We start from the raw sequence: 14862 nt of genomic DNA, 5'->3' as shown, positions 1-14862 counted from the left end.
GAAAAAGGTCAAGCGACTTGTCAGCGCCTCATGATGTCTCTTTCAGTCTTCTGGCTCCTTCATCCCAAAACCATTCCCCCCCCCCACCCCCCGCCTCCATCCCGTCCTCCCCCCTCCTCTCCTCTTCTCCTTTCTACTGTCTGTCTGCACTCATTCCAGTTTACATACATCCAGATGGACTGTATACCTGTGTAAATATATTCCGCTCCGCTACATTCATTCTGCTACATCATACCTTCATTCATCCTCTGAGAGCCTGCAGGGAATCAGCTTAGACTTGGTTAGGGTGGATTTCACCGTTTACATAAACACTCATAAAGTATCACCTATACTAAGGTGTTGAATAACAATAAATGTGTGATACAATTAGTTTGCCGTTTTATTTCTTAGTTGCAACCTTTGCCAGGCTTTCAATATTTCTATTTACCTAACCCAACTACTTTATATCTACAGTATTTATCTTTTCTAATTAAGAGCAAATCCTTGTTTACAATATCATGATTATGTGAGGCTGCATGTTTCTGTTTCAAAAGTAAAGCTCTTGGATAGCAATAAATGTGTGCCTAATCAATTAATCCATCCCCAATATACAGTATATATATTCTGTAATATACAAAACATATATAGTACTGTGCAGTACAGTAATATACATATAAAACATATACAGTATATCAGAAATGTTAAAAAAAAAGGGTACAAAATGTCATATTTAAATATTTTTTGGAATATAGTTGCATGCACATATACTGTATGGTATTTCTAAAATTCCATGACAATATATAATTGGTCTTAACACATTCCATTTCACATTTCACCCATTTCACCTTCTCTGCCGTCCTAAACTGTAAACAACTGTAAACATTGCATCCCCACGGGCCAGTCAGCAATAAGGTGCATCATCCCTCCAAGTTTCATAAAAATCAGACTAGTGCTGTAGCAGTTATGGCCTTTCAAAATTTGAAATTTTGACCTTTAATTGTCCTAATGAGGGCGCTATAATTAAAGGTCAAAATCTGAACTGCTTCACCGTAAATCCAATTGACACAAAACTTACTACACACATCCAGCTATCCTTACAAATTACACTGATTGGTCAGAATCGCTACAGTGGTGCCTGAGATATCACGTTTGAGTTTAAAATTTTGACCTTTAATTATTGTGCCCCAGTGGCGGCTGGTGACTCCAAAAAAAATTGGGGAGCACAGGAAGAAAACCAGCCCGCCGCCCCATGAGGTTTTTACACATGCTGGCTATGCGTCTCTAATTCCCTGTCTTCACTGAAAAATGAAGCAGTAAAACAACAGCTTAACGAGATTTCTTTAAAAAAATGAGTATCCACCTCTGCCTCTATGGACCAGCTTCCTCTGCTGCGCCCCCATTAGGCCTATCAGTGTACTTTTCTTACACAGTGTCAAGATGCGTCATCCCTCCAAGATTCGTCAAAATCAAACCAGCGATGTAACACGTGATTTCCACTTCAATGCTGAAAATGAATCAACCACAGCCGCAAGAAAGAACTCACAAATTCTCAAACGTCATTGTTAAATTTATGTGACACCCAAACAATATTCTACTTCATGGCATAAGTGCAGTACTGTGTAATTTGCTCAGTTGGTTCAGCGATTCAATTTGTAGTATATGAGGTAGTAGCTCACTTGCTGTATTGGACTGAAGGAACAATTCAGCCGTGTAGGCAGCGCCACCTGTTGGTCAAAAGACACGGTACAAATGTGAGTGAGTCGTTCCTTCAGTGGTTTAACGGTAAAGCCTGACATCTAATGGTGAAAAGCATGCTTCTGAACTGGCCATCTGCTATTGGCTGATCTTTGGTGCCAGGAAGTGAATTTCCCATTCATTCCTCCATTGACGTTTCAGAAAATCCTTATATAAAGAGTTTTAAGCCTGGAACCAAGCCAACCAACTACGAGATGAATCGTGCCCATAAAACATTTGATTCGGAGCAGAAAAAAAGGCAAAGGGTTTTTTTTTGCCTTTTTTTCTGTTTTCCAATGTGTTTTTTTTTTTTGCTTCAGAGCCGTTCAAAAGTGGGCGGTCACTGTTGAGCTCTATAGAAGGTGGCATCACCTGGCACCAAAGATCAGCCAATAGCTGATGGCCATTTCAGTAGCATGCTTTTTACCATTAGACGTCAGGCTTTACACAGATTTGGGTTTGAGGTTTAGTTACTCTTTAATCAGTCCATTCAGTCAGTGAGCGTTTAACCTGTTTCCGTTTTTTACAAATCAAATGAAGCGGTCCTGAATCGATTCACTACTGTCAAACAGCTGCAAAGAATCAAGTAAGTTTAAAAAAATCAGTGTCATTTTTGGACTGGAACACAATGCAAAGAAAACATGTCCTATGATTTCCGTGCTTCTATGCTGTACTTTGCTCTGCCTCCGCTCTGTCCTCCCACTTTACTCCCTCACTTCGTCTGTAACCGCCACCGCTTCTTCTTTTCATTCCGGCGCGCCCGCATCCTATTCAACGCCGCTCATTCAACTTCACCTACTCTCGCCGACTCTCCTCTCCACCCATTTCATCTCCTCAAGTAGAATGAAGACAAAGCGCAGAGAGATAATTGAACGCTAACACGAGCCAGAACAGGCTGAATGAAGACAGATGACAAGCCTTTTAGAGGATGTCTTTGCAACTCAAAGGCTTGCTAACTTAAACGTGGGCTTGGAAACATCTTTTCATGCTGCAAGTGTCTGACTGACAGCGTGAGACAGCTAAACACTAGTTTTCAACATGTTGTGAAGCTGTATTGTGTGTCTTTACATCGCCATTCAATGGGAACAGTAGTGTAAGATGCCCCTGGATTGTCAGTTCACTGATGTGAATAACAATGTGAACAACAAATGCCTAGATTGCAGCTCTATCTTTCTTGTTCTTTAATCCATTGTACTTAAAGGAATAGTTCACCCAAAAATGAAAATTCTGTCATCATCTACTCCCTCTCATGCCAGCTGAAACACAGGTGAAGTTTGTCCATATAACACACAGGGAGGTTGCCAGCACAACTCCATAGCAGCCTTCTCCAAAACAACTGAAGTCAGTGGGGACCAGTTCTTCAGAGTTCCAAAAAGACCTACAGTATATTTACACCATCATTTAGTGCAAATCTTAACTACAGCTGATTGATTTGCAACAAATCATGGTGTATAGGTCTTTCTATTCACAGTGTGATTGTTTGGCTGTTTTTGTTTTGGAACTCTAAAGAACAGGTCCCCATTGACTTCAGTTGTTTTGGAGAAGGCTGCTACCAAGTTGTGCTGGCAGCCTCCCTGTGTGTTATATGGACTAACAAATTTCACCTGTGTTTCATTTGGCATGAGGGTGAGTAGATGATGACAGAATTTTCATTTTTGGGTGAACTATTCCTTTAAAATTAATATTAATAATTTGATTATTATTGACCTTTTTGACTGTTACACTTATTGTAAGCAGTTCTCGATAAGACTATCAACTAAAATTCCAATCTGCAAGCTCATTTTCTGGTTACATGTACCATCATTGAGGAATATACATGTACATAGGTACAATTAGTAGGTTCAGAAAATGCAATAATATTCATGTAAGAAGTCCTCATGACAGACTTTTCGGATGGATTCTGCATCAATGTTACATGATGGTGTTCTCTGGATTCCCTGCAAATTTAGACATATTTTCTAGCTCCTCTCCTGTCCTTAAGTTAATCATGACATCATGTTGAAGCTACACTAGGTAACTTCACATGTTCGTGTTAACCAATCCGCCTAGTCGAGACGAGGCCCAAAGAAAGTCCAGTCCAAGACTGAAACCAGAGTAAATCGAGTCCTATTCAAGAGCAAAGACCGAAATAGGCAATAAACAATGTACAGTACGTGTCTTTCCAAATGGAAAGATCATGATTATAGAGTTTCTTAAGGATCAACTCATCAGGCTTTTGACTAACCAATATATAGAAGTTGGAGGACCAAACTATACATGAGCATATTCACCTAAATTGTTTGTAATTCTGGGGAGAAAATTAATAAAGGTGGAGGATATAAGAACATGTAAGAGTGGTTGTGTGTGTGTGTGTGTGTGAGAGAGAGAGAGAGAGAGAAAGAGAGAGAGAGAGAATTCAAACATCCTTAAGGATCCACTCCAAAATTAAGAAAGAAACTATTAACCCGGATGAGCCAGGTGGCTTTATAAGGGAGTTTTTGACGATCTGAAATCAACTGATATCATTCTGAAAATTTGTTTGAAAAAAAAGATAATACATTTACAGGATGAAAAGCAACTGAGGACTGACAGTTTTGATATGGCTTGCTGAGATTCATTCTGGCAATTTTCGTCATATCGCTGTGAAGAGAAGATCTCCTCTCTTTGCTGGTATGATTTCCTCTCTCTCTCTCTCTGTCTCTCTCTCTGTCTCTCACTCCCTCTCTCTCACACACACACACACACCATGGGGTATGAGCGTGTGATGTGCCTGTGAAGTGTTTATTAGATTAAGCCTAATCCCCTGGAGAGGGGCGGACAGCCTGTCATCGCTACCTGATCACCAGGGGGTCCCTGTTCACCCGACACACACACACACACACACACACACACACACACACACACAAAGTGCACACATCATTACAGCACTACAAGCATGGCAGCAGCATGTGTAGCCTCTCTCTTCTCCACTGATCTTCCATGAGCAACTTGTCGAAGTACAAATATCTTCCTGTCTGAAGTCTCTGTTACCACTAAGTGCTGAACATACAGGTACACCTCATCATATAACCTCCAGCCAAAAATGACAAGATTTAACCTTAATTATATCACATTTGTATTAATAGTCAACATTAAGTAACACTTTTCAGCCAATAGGCCTTCACCAGAGCATCAGGTGGACACCAGCACTGGGGACAGTCTGGATAACATGCTGAAGAGAAGACTTGAGACTTGACCTGACTTGGGTTCTGGCGACTTGGGACTTGACTCTGACTTGAAAAGGTTTCTAAAGTCTTGACAAAAGATCTTGTGTTTGTGTAAATGACTTAGACTTAAATTGAATGAATTGACTGAATTTGTATGGAATGATTGAATTTATTGAAGTTGAAACTCATGCTCTTACCAAGTTTTTATCCTATTAAAACCATATCGCATTGAAAAGTCCTAGATATTTAGTTTTCTTTAAGATATTAAATTGATACTGGACTCTTGATTTGTTCTGTACGGAAGAGGATTAGGGCCACATGTGAAAAATGTATTTGAGTTCTGAGAATAAAGTTGGAATTCTGCGATTAAACTGACTTTATTCTCAGAATTCTGACTTTAAACTCAGAACTATTCTCTTCACATGTGGCCCTAATCCTCTTCCGTAGTTCTGACTTGACTTGCTGTTCTACATTTAGACTTGAGACTTGACGTTAATGACTTGGACTTGACTTGGGCTTGACTTGATAATCTACATTTAGACTTGGGACTTGACTTGAGACTTGTGCCTCAAGACTTGAGACTGACTTGGGACTCGAGCAAAGTTGACTTGGTCACACCCCTGGGTAAAAGTGAGGTAAAATCTTATCATAGGCTTTTGAATAGGCTTTATGGAGTGACCCCATTCTCGTATTTCTAAACTTGCTTATATAAATAGACTAAATTTCTGGGGACAAAGTGGTGCAATGATGACTGACAAGTCCTGAATGCCTTGATGTGATTTTTCTTTTCTTTTTCTTTTTTTTTTTTAGATTTCTGGCATTTTGCTTGATCTTTGCTCTCCATTATAGAAACTACAAGATTCAATTTGGACTCATTTAGGCTAAGATATGGCGACTCCCACACACTGCCATATCCAATTAACACCCACGGCTTGCTTCCTTCCTCTCTCCCTCCCTTCCTCCCTCCCTTCCTTCCTTCTTTGAATCTGGGTCTCACTTATCGAATGGGTTGCATTTCCATCTAAAAGGTCGAGTGTAAATATCTTTCTCGACTGCCCAGCTTCACATATTGGCCTCAAATATCCTCACCTAACACCTGAGACCCAAGTGTATTCAATAACCCATTTCAACAACCAAAGTAATATTATTGCTTTGCTTATAACTTAATGGGAGCAGTAATTTGTTATACTACTCACTCATATTACTGTTACTAATCCTCTCTCACCTGCAAATGATCAGTGAAACCGAATGGGGTCGATGTCCAATGTACTTTTTGCTCTTTGGCTCGATAAAATCTAAGCAGTGGGAATACTTCCACCCAGAGAAAGTCAACTTTTCTACCATTTTTCACTTAGGATGAGATGATGACAGCTAGACAGAACGCTGTTGCTCACACAACACACAACAACAGAACGCTGTGTTTCCTTGTGAAAAAAACACAGCGAAGACATGAGGTATATTCTGAGGCAGGCGGGCTACAGCAAACTTCTGGTAGAGCTGGAAATGTCTTCTCTTTGAGGGTGTGAACACATATGCGTGTGGTTGTGCTTCTGCATGTGTGTATAGAATGTGTATGTGTGTGTGAGAGAGTGTGTGTGTGTGTGTGTGTGTGTGTGTGGAAATGTAGGTTTCTGTGTAAGCTATGATCAGTCCAGAACTTTCCGTGCTCTCCCAGCTGTCATCCCGTATTGATCAGCCTGACAATTACACATCTCACAACTGTGTGTGTGTGTGTGTGTGTGTGTGTGTGTTTGTGTTTGCACCGGACCTGTTGCCAAGTGTGTGTCGCTCAGAGAAAACAAAGATGGAAGAAAACAAGACGACCTATAGCTGTAACCGGCTTCTGAGGTTTCATGTATTTTTTTTTTTTTTTTTTTTTTTTTTTTTTTTGCATGATGCATGATCACAAAAAGCAGCGAGTGGCCCTAGCGAGGCAGGGAACACCGGAAAAAATTGGGTTTGTACACGGGAAAAAGACAAAAAAAAAAAAGGCTGATGAAATTGACGGGTGACATATAAAAGATGGATGACAGCGCAAGACGAGAGGAGACGAAAAGACGGAGAAATGACTAATGAGGCAGGAGGACAAGGAGATGACAGAAAAAGACATGAAGAGACACAACCGTGGAATTCTTTTTCAATACTTTCACCTTCTGTGTTGTCTTCTGGGTAAGGATTTGCATGTGTGTGGATTCTTATACATGCATAGATGACATGACAGAGGAGATATGGGGACATAGGGAAGGACAGAAAAAGACATAATGGGGACATAGGGAAGGACAGAAAAAGACATAATGTGGACATAGGGAAGGACAGAAAAAGACCGAGATTCTAGCTATGACTATGGAGGAGAAATGAAACCATGACACTCACACCATGATTAGTCTTTTTCAACAAGCAAAAGGATTTTTTCCAAAATGACAAAAAACATTTTCCTCATATTTGCCCCATATTAAACATAAAAAAAACTCTGATATTCTAAACACATCCCCTAAAATGTCACTATCGTCTGAGTAATCTGATCAAGACAGTTAATAACTTCGTCATCCAGTAATGAGTTTGTTTTTCATGCCTGGAATCCATTTGTCAGAGGAAGAGACGCATTTGTTCGCCTCATTTTGAAATGAAACGCGTCAATTTACTTTCAAACACCAAGCAATCACTCCATTTTGGCGGTGTGGTGGGAGGGAATTTCTTCCAAACTCTACAAGTGTACTGATAGGATTGCTTGGGACCTGGGGTTTTTGTGATGGACCCTGCATTTCTTCGACTGCCTAAATTCTGACATCACCAACGAGGAAATACCTGTAGTCAAATGTAGGGAATTACATTTTAATTTCAAATACAGCGAATTAACTATTTTTATGGCATACACTACCAGTCAAAAGTTTGGACATACCGCATTTTTCTTTATTTTTTACTATTTTCCACATTTTAGAATAGTAGTAAAGACATCAAAACTGAAATAACACATGGAATTATGCAGTATCCAAAAATGTGTTAAACAAATCAAAACTATCTTATATTTCAGATTTTTTAAAGTAGCCGCCCTTTGCCTTTGGAAAGAAATTCATACATAGGCATCGATTCACTATTTATATTTGTCTAAGAAACACATTTCAAGTATTTAAGCAGAAGATTTTAGATCAAAATGGCTTTAAGAGAAAAACATAGTACATTCAATCAGGAGGGTGCAGACTCTTGACTGGTAGTGTAAGTTATTTTGTGGTCACGATTCCTAAAGGACAGTTCCAACATTATTTGAGTTTTTGCTGATTTTTGTTTTACATTTTCCATCCCTTTAATGTTTAAATCAGTTTTGCCACACTTCTTGGACTCAATCATTTCCAAACGGCATAGAAAACAACTCCTGAGACTTCTTTGCTGGTAAAGGTAATCCATCAACGTGAATGAGAAGCAGACAACCGCGTAATGAAAAGTTGCATCAGAACATTAATATCAGGCTGTAAACTTTTCCATTTTGAAAGAAGTTCCGTTAAACCGAGACGAGACAGCAGGGGGCGTCTTACTTCCGAATTTTGCTTTTTCTGATTTCTGCGTTTTCCTCTCCACAATAAAAGTTCCAACCAATAGCAAACGTTCTCTGCGGTTACATTAGAACCCGCCTTCTGTCAATCACAACCCAGTGAACTTAAACAAACTTAAACAGAAAATAAAGCTTGATTTTACACAATTATGACTTACAATTGGCAATTTCTTCTTTACTGTAATATTTAGTCAGTGTCTATTTAAAAATATTTTCTCTGAAAAACAACTAAGATGAGGGGAAAACAGCAGATATTATGTGATACAAGCTGGAAAATTATATTCAGTGATGTAAAAAATAGTAAGGGAATGCAGGAATTGAGCAAAAAGTCCATTAAATACCACAACAGGACACATCTGCTTACTGGATTTTTCAGCTATGGTTGATATTGGAATGTTTGGTTTGCTGTAAAACATGAAGTCAAACGTATCATTGCTTAGTCCATGTGTGTTAAGTGTGGAAAAGGCTGATCAGGAGCAAGCAAAGTCTACAGAAAACTTCAATCGAGGCATTTGGTGGCTTCAAGCATGTTCATGTCCAAGTTGTTGCTTTTAAACATCAATACATTCCGACAGTTATTCCCTTATGATGTGAATACAACTTATTTTAGAAGAAAGAGAAGAGAAGAAAGCAGCTGTACAGTTTTCACCCAGTGACCACACGACGAAGATATTTTGCGAAAAAATCCAGGCGAGAGGAAACGGGAAAAGAACCCCTCTACCTTTAAAAAACAATTGAAAAAAAAAAGGAGTTTTTGGGATGGGCATTTTCAATTATTTTCTGAAATATGCAGTCTGGAGTAGACAGAGGAACTAAGGAAGAGAATAGAGACGATCCATCAAACAGACAGTCTGCACAGTCAGAGGGGGGAAAAAGAATCAAGGAAAGGGAAACTACCTCATGCTAGGCAGAACACCTTGCTACAGGCAGATCTTATTATGCTAAATCTGTCACGACCCACAAGGAGAACAATGGAACCTCTGCTGCTGCGACATATAGAATGACTCCGCACAACTTAATGTCTCCTTTCCCTCTTTCGACACTGATATATCATTCCCGCTTCCTCAACCATCAGCAAAGGATGGTCAACAAGCTATGAATAGAAGTTGCTCAACGCTAATATATCAGAGGTGGTTTGAATTACAGTAAAATAGAAATGGCATGAAGTCCTCTTTCCCCATTATTTAAGTGGTAATCCAAGAGTTCCTTGTTTTCTTTATTTTGTCTCCATCCATTTTTATTGTTAGATATGATTTTGCCCAGAATTCCATGATTGTAGGTAGAGAGATAACAGTTAACCTATGACCAAAACAGTCATTCTTCTACATTCTCTAATTGTGTTAACTTCTTGTCAATTAAATAATGCTGAAGGACCCTGGTGGTCCCCGGACCCCACGTTGAGAACCACTGCTATAGAGGTGTGGATGCTGAAAAGTGAAAATGCTCTACTAAAATTGAAATAAAGCTCTGAGCACTTGAACAAAACAAAACATTAGTTTCAGGGAAGTGATATTGTCTCTTATAAGAGAGGGTTGCCAGTTTGAATCCCCTAGGGGACAGTGGTTCCCAAAGTGGGATCAAGGGCCCTCCAGGGGTCCCTGAGGGGATTCCATTCAGACCCCAGTGAAATTAGTAGTGTAATTTCACAATTTCATATGTTTAAGGACTACACTCTCCCTCAACAGCTACCTTCGAGATAGAGGTCTGCATTCCCCCGGGAATCCCACAGGACCCACGGGACCCCATGCAATATGCTGCAGCATGGGACTAATTCTTAGTTCAATCTTTGGAGTCTTTGCGAATATATATATATGTTTTCAGGGAAATTATGTAAAAACAAAAAAAATAATGCAGTAAAATCTAGATGCCAGGATATTCCAGTGTAAAAGGATGAGAGGGGGGATTATTCCTTTAATAAACTCCCACCCAGAATCCCTGGCTAATGAAGACTGTTGGAGAATGTAACCTTTAGAACGGCACTAACATGCAAGAGTGCACACACACATACACAGGAACCTACATATTTCCACACACACACACACACACACACCTCTCACCCTTTACAGCAGCATGCAAATCAGCGGCCTAATTCTCCTGGCTATAGTTTGGAAATAACAGCCCTATTAATCTGTCTGGTAGTACTATCAATCATCAGGACTGGTGGATGCTCATTCATAATGGACCTGCTCAGGTCAGCTCTGCAGCCCCAACAACATGATGTATTAATTATTAAAGTTTACCAGCAACTTCTCCGCACACCTTTGAGTTTCCCTTAAATGACTTGACATTACAGACATTTTATGTGTGTGTGTGTTGCTTTAAGGTGATATTTTGGTCTTTTTATGTGGCCTTTAAAAACACACTTTGTTTCAGGCTTGCTTTTAGTTGAACAGTCTGCATTCTGTTTTTATTCGTGTTTTCATTACTCTGCACATCTGCCTTTTTGTGTTTTACTCCTTTTCCTTCAATATTGTTCACATTTTTATTTAGTGCTCACATTTTTGTTTATCTGGTAAAGCACTTTGCAATTCTGTTCTGATATGTGCTCTATAAATAAAATGTATTTTTCTTATTACTCAATTTCCCCATAGAGATCAATACAATTTCAGCTTGTATTATTATTATTATTATTATTATTGTTATTAGTAGTAGTAGTAGTAGTAACAGGAGTATTTTATGTATTTATATATTTTTCTTATTTTTTTAAATGCATTGCTGTCCCATAGTGATGTCAAGCACAACGCTGTCCATTTTCTGAGTAGCGCATCAGACTTTTCAAGAACTATTTTCTTCTCAATTTTCAGCTTAGGACAAGGTGAATTTGCAAAAAAACGGGTGGAACGCCTGTGGCAGACACCCATTAGGGGCAGTCTGGAGATGTACTATCCATGACATCATCCAAAAAATAAGTATTTCGAAACATGAAATATCACTTTAAGTCAAACAAAAAAAAGAATACATCTGATGTTACTTCTCATATGGTCACAATAAATGTCATTTTGAAGGAAATGTTGTGATAATAGTTGTGTGAAATGACTTACAGTAAAACAAAAAGCTTTGGATTTAGTTGTGTGTGGTTGTTAAGTGTGTGGAGAATATTTGCTTAATAGTGCAGCAGCGAATCGGAGATGATATTTTAGTCTTGCGAACAGAAAGAAAACAGTTTCGATCCATCATGCCTGGCAGCAACACATGTATTTGGACCGTAATGTCCTCTAGCGATGCAGAGACACATCGGTTTCAGCCGTCCAGGGAGGGGAAACATGCCGGAAGGGGCACTGCCATCAATCAGCACATAATCTGAGAAGGCACACTGTCAATGACAAACTAGAAATAAACAAGACAGCCAGGAGAATATAGCAAATATGCCTCAATAACTTGACCGACAGCAGGGTTGCGTGATGAATCTGTTCAGATGAATTTTCACCGGCTACAGCGCAAAGCATACATTAGTGGACTCTGTCAGTGTGGAAGGCAGTTAGTAACCAAGTAATTGTGACTTGATGGACATGTGAGAGACAGAAATAGAGAGGCAGAGAGGTCAGAAGGACAGAGGAAATGAAAAAATGAAGCTAAACTAACCTGGGGGGACATGCGACCTTCACCAATTCTATTTAAAACAGACAGCAGCTGGTGTTGTTTAGTCATTACCATGGTACTGGGAATGTGCCTGCCATTCACTACAGCCTATGATGGCTCTTTAGGTGTGGGTGTGCATACAGTGTACCTCTAACACACGTGTGCCTGCAACACAGTCTCACAAAATGTATGTGAAATGAGCTCAAACTCATTATTACGTGTTGCGGATACCAACACCCCAAAAGGATTATGTGACAATCGCATGAATTGGACATTTTCACGTGTTCGGCACATGAAAAGGTTAGCTAACGGTAAAGTTTAGGCAAGTAAAACAAGTTTGGTTGAGGTTAAGGTTAGTGTTGGGGTTAGGCAAGTAAAATATTGGTTAACGCTAGGCAACCAAAACAATTTGGTTAGGGTTAGGGTCAAAGTTAAAACTCTATTTTTTTGTGGTAAAACATTCATTTTTAATTTAATTTTTACCTGTTAGGGTTAGGGTTAGGGTTAGGGTTAGGTCTTAGTTATATATCACGTGACTCTCCCCACAGGGTTAGGGTTAGGGTTAGGGTTAGGGTTGGTTTCCAATGAAACCATCAACGTAACATGAGATGCTCTGGAACAGCCAGTTCTGAGGTACTATGTTAGTAGATGCTAATGCTAGCTGTGGCCGCATTAGCATCATAGCTATATATTGGCCTGTTAGCTTTTGTGAGTAGTATTCTACAATGGCTGAAGCAGCATTTCATCCCAAGCATCTTACAGTGTTGTGAGTGTTAATGTGTACAAACAGTTTCATCCCAAGCACCCTACAGTATACGTGTTCAATAAGTACACGCTTGTTTGTTGTCTGTCGTCATTAAAAGTGCGAATTCGGACCAGAGTAGCTGCTGACATGCCCAGTTAGCACATTAAACTACTTCCTGTTTGTAGTCATGTCTCCTTCATCGAATCCTTTCGTGGTGCAAAATGTTATTTTTTCACTTTTCACATTATTTGCATTTTAAGACAATGTGATCATTTCACCAAATTTTGTGTCAGCTAAGCAGTTGTCATCACTGAGGTATTTTTTTGTAATTATCAGGGCAGGGATTGATTCTCAATCAGTAAAAAAAACCCAACAAAAAACATTGAGAGGGGGAGAAATCCTTAGTGGAGTGAACTTTTCTTACCACCTTTATATTTACAGCAACAACCAGGGGAGGGAGAGTTATGCACACAGGTACTCAGATCTGGAAGCTGCCCAGTACAACCAGTCTCTCACTGAGCAGCTCTGCTGGAGTGAGGATTAAATGTCTTGCATGAATGCACACTGATATTGCAGAAGTTGTACAGAAAGTGCGAGTGCTTCTTGTCCAATTTCCCCACTCAGCTTTTCCCAGCTGGAAAGAATTCAAACCGGTGACCTTCCGGTCCTGAGGTCAATTGCCTGGATTTCAGATTTCTTCTGCGACTTGTTATCAGTCTGGAGTCGATCCCTCTGTAACAGGTTATCAAGGCAGGCTGACTTCAGTAGACCAGGTACATAAAGATGGTGTCCTTCTGAGTTTATGTTCACAGTTGCAATATTTTTTATTTTTTTTAACTGAACTGGCCAAGAGTGGATGTTGACATTTGGACGCACCGAAGCATGGAATGAGTATGAAAGAAAGTAAGAGGGCAGTTATCTTCATGCGCCGGGTCCACTGCATCCTCAGAAGAGCTGGTGGCCACAGACTTGCACAGTGAAAAAGTGCAAGTTGAGACACAGTTGAAAGTTGAAAAAGGTTTCCATCTCACAAAGTGCCCTAATGTCGAAGATGATATGCTAAGCTTTGTTTTTGGATGTGCGTAGACAGTGATCTCTGCTGCCTACCGGCTGACAGACTCAGCGGGAGAGATCAAACAAAACGCACAATACTTTGCTCCTCAGTTGGCTGAGCTAATACCCCAGAGTTTTTGTTTGTATTCATTAACAAATTCATGCAAATCAAGTTGTCCCAAAAGAATACTGTGTACCCAAATAACCTCTCTCCATCACCAGTTGGAAGAACACTCTGTGCTTAAGACTAATCTAATAAGAGCTGGCTTTGTCATTTAACAATGCCACGAACAAATACCTACTCAGACAGCATCTCCAAATGATTTAAGCCTCTAAAAGTTGGGGGAGAGAGATTCTTGGGCAGAGTGCCCTTTCTCTTACTTGCAAGTCTTGTTGGCAACGATTGCCTGAATCTGGCAGCAATGGTAGCAGCCATTCTGAGACTGATCACACTGAGCAAAGTCTTTTGACTTACCACCACCTTTGGAAAGAGCTTATTTGTGGTACAATAATTGCAGAGCTGATATTGCCAAGTGTTATCGAATTACGAGCTACCTACCAGTACAGGCGCAATGTGAACTTTTCTCAAAGCACTACAGGTTCTACTCTCTACTCAATGTGTATGGAGAGAGACTTGCCTGGCATTCAGTTTTTGGGGATTTTTTGGGGGGATTTCTGCTTTATTAGGTAGTTTACAGTAGAGAGCAGTAGCGGCCTTAGCTATGTTTCACCCATTTCAACTGAAACAGGCCCCGCACTCCCAAAGGGCCCCCAACTAACATGCAAGCGTTGAATAATTCACCCACTTTTTATATATATATATATATATAGTGGCGAGCTGTGGTTACTTCAATCAAAGATAACGCACTGGACACTGTTTCAAAGCTAACAGCCAGCTTTAAATGCAGTTAGAACCAGTTAGCAGTTCAATATTCACAGCAAAACGGTAGGCGGGTCATTTCTTTCACTACGAACATTACTAACGGTGGCAACTAATACAAACTAGTAAATTCTCAAACTAAAGCAAATACACATAATTA

This window comes from Centroberyx affinis, unplaced genomic scaffold (genome assembly GCF_046629955.1).
Source record: "Centroberyx affinis isolate AG114_WGS23_722 - 3 ecotype Tasmania unplaced genomic scaffold, CSIRO-AGI_Caff_v1 ptg003204l_1, whole genome shotgun sequence".
Taxonomy (NCBI): domain Eukaryota; kingdom Metazoa; phylum Chordata; class Actinopteri; order Beryciformes; family Berycidae; genus Centroberyx; species Centroberyx affinis.
Note: the sequence above shows the minus strand (reverse complement) of the source record.